The sequence below is a fragment of the Lactuca serriola genome, chromosome 9 (assembly GCF_051521515.1).
Source record: "Lactuca serriola cultivar US96UC23 chromosome 9, Lser_US96UC23_V15, whole genome shotgun sequence".
Lineage (NCBI taxonomy): Eukaryota > Viridiplantae > Streptophyta > Magnoliopsida > Asterales > Asteraceae > Lactuca > Lactuca serriola.
The window spans coordinates 46,676,917-46,679,785 of record NC_136416.1 but is presented as its reverse complement, the minus strand read 5'-3'; the positions used below and the strand labels follow the sequence as shown (position 1 = coordinate 46,679,785).

At 33.2% G+C, this 2,869-nt stretch overlaps 1 pseudogene; it reads right to left on the bottom strand.

The window, feature by feature from the left end:
• Positions 1 to 295: 295 nt before the first annotated feature.
• On the bottom strand, positions 296 to 1,826 carry LOC145075870 (putative receptor-like protein kinase At4g10390 pseudogene; annotated as a pseudogene).
• Positions 1,827 to 2,869: the final 1,043 nt, after the last annotated feature.

Genomic DNA, 2,869 nt, shown 5'->3' with positions numbered 1-2,869 from the left:
TTGAATTGTTCATCTAACTAGAACTTTCAGCTAAAAAACAAGCTTTTCACTTTTTCCAAACATTGGAAATTTGTTTCCATCATGATTGACTTCAGCGATTTTCCATGCGTACGAATTTATTTGAAATTGAATTTATAGCTACATTTATTGTTCGTCTCCTTCTATTATTTAAGATCGGTTCGTTTCAACTTTCAACTAATACGAATACATGAGAATTGATAAAGTTTTTTTCGGTCACAAGTCTCAACTCTCAATGGTTTTTTAAAAAGATTTTATAACAATAAACAATCAAATATCTACAACCTTCTACATTCTTCGTATTTTTCCATTTCAATAACCCTTTTGAACCAAACAAATTGAAAATTCCTAGTTTCAAATTTGATACAACATTTATGTATGGCTCCAACCTCGATTAAACCAATAACATCATTTTTATCCAAGAAGGAAAAAAATAAAAATCAATTTACAAGTGCCATATCCTTGACAAATTATTGAGTCATGGATTAAAAATTGTTCTTCATGGATACTACAATCTCACTTGCAGAAGGTCTAACCATGGGTGAACTCCCGATACACATCTCAGCCAATGTAACCATGGCCCTCACCGCTTCCAAATCGAAGCTCTCATCGTATCTCAGCCGTGGATCCACCACCTCCTCCACTCCGACCACCTCACACACCACCGGACCAATAACATCCGTCAATTTCTCACCCTTCTCAAAATTAAATGCTTCTCTCCCCGTAACAAGTTCAAGGAGTACAACTCCGTAGCTGTAAACATCGTTCTTCTTTGAAACTAATCCCGTTTTAAGATAATGTGGATCCATGTAGCCTTGCGACCCCATTATCATTCTCTTCATTTTCGTCGATGATGGAGGTAAAACCATGGAAGTAAACCCTAGTTTAGCTGACCCAAAATCGCAAAGTTTGCAGTTTAGTTGTTCGTCTAAAAGTATATTAGAAGCCTTGATATCTCCATGGATAATATGCATCCCATGGAGATATTCTAAAGCTTCAGCAAGCTGTAAAGCAATCAACTTTCTGACTTTCCATGTAAGCGTTACGCTGCTGCGTACGTGAAGTTTATCATGTAACGTACCATTCGATGCATACTCAAACAAGAGAACACGTTCTTCTTCTCTATCGTCACAGTGTCCAAGAAGCTTCACGATGTTCGGGTGTTTTAGTCGGAGCAAGACTCGAAGCTCTTGATCATGAATCCCGGCTAGCCTGTCGGTGCAAGCCGATTGTATCTTAACAGCAGTGAAGCCGGCGTCGGGTAGTCTAGCTAGATACACGGTGCTAAACCCTCCGGAGCCGATGACCCTTGAGAAATTCCTGCTTCGTTTCCTAATCTCCTCCCATGAAAACTTCTTCACACAAGTTACAAGACAAGTATCTTTGGTGTTGACAGCGGTGGTGCTAGTACAGCATCCACCACCATCTTCGCTAGCACAGTCGGCTACTTTATCGGAGATTGCAAAGCAACCGAAGAAGTTGAGAAAAAACATCGATCGAGCAAATTGAAGTTTGAGTGAAGTAGTAGTTTAAAGGAAGATGGATCGAGGTTGCTTATTTGGAATGAAAAGGTTGATTGAAGGAGAAGCAAAAGGGGTACTTAAAGAAAGATGGGGAGGGGGAGGAGGGTGGTGTCAGTAAAAGGGGTTGAAGGAGCTGGTTGGTGGTGCGTACGGACCCCATGGAAGGCAAAAGGAAGGTGGAATTAGAGTTAAATAGATTAGATGACCCACAGTCAACAATGTTAAAATCCATTGCGATTTTATTATTGTCGGTGTGATCTTTGTTTTTGTCGTTGTTGAATTTAACCCAAAATATTGAAGTGGAGAAGATCATATTATGATTTATGAGTGACTGTATGTATATATATTTGTTAGACCCATGTACTGATATGTAGGACTCACGACATTAAATATACGAAATCTTTGTACTTTTGTAAATATATATACAAATTAATAATAATATTTTATCCAGTCTTTTATCTGCGGATAATTATTCAAAATTTATTTTGTTGTAGCATATAGTTTACTGAAAAATTACTACTTTGAAACCTATAAAATAATTTATTATAAAGTAATTTTAAGTAAATTATCTTACGTTAAATTCAAATGCTAAAATTAATAGCAAACATTTTTAAAATTTTACATGAGCACTATATACGAGTCCGAAGCAAATTCGTTAATTGTACTCTCATAATTGATATTTTCACAAAAATCTTTCCAATTGAAATCATGATATTTAGAGTACTTTTTAAAGAAATTTTTTTTTATTTCTTTCATATTTACGGCCTTTACTTGTTAACACATCTTTTATAAAACCATTTTTTACTAGTAAATATGTCAATTTAGCATTAAGGGTCTCGTAATTTCTAAGATCATAAATATTCATCTAGACATACTTTTCAACTACGGTTAAATTTCTTTTTCTTTGATTGATTTTTACAGTAATTATTTAAATTTTTCATCACATATACTAAAAATTCAAAAAAAATGGGGCATTAATGCACACAAATTTGTATAAGATAAACTGACTAATTTTTATAGTAACTATCTAAATTTTTTTTATCTAAAAGATGCATATGTTGTATATTATCGATTTATACGATTAATTATAATATACTATAATTTTATAATAAATATTATTACAATATATTCTCATAATGAAAATATTATTTAATAAATAACTAATAAGCTTGTCAATCTCCATTCAATGAATTCAATACAGTGGGGCTGTCTTTATGAGTAATACAAACGAAGGTTGGTGGTTATAAATTTATAAAAACAACATTATGTATATTTATATTTATATGTAAATTTTTTGATTGAAAATAAATATAATATTGTAATGATGA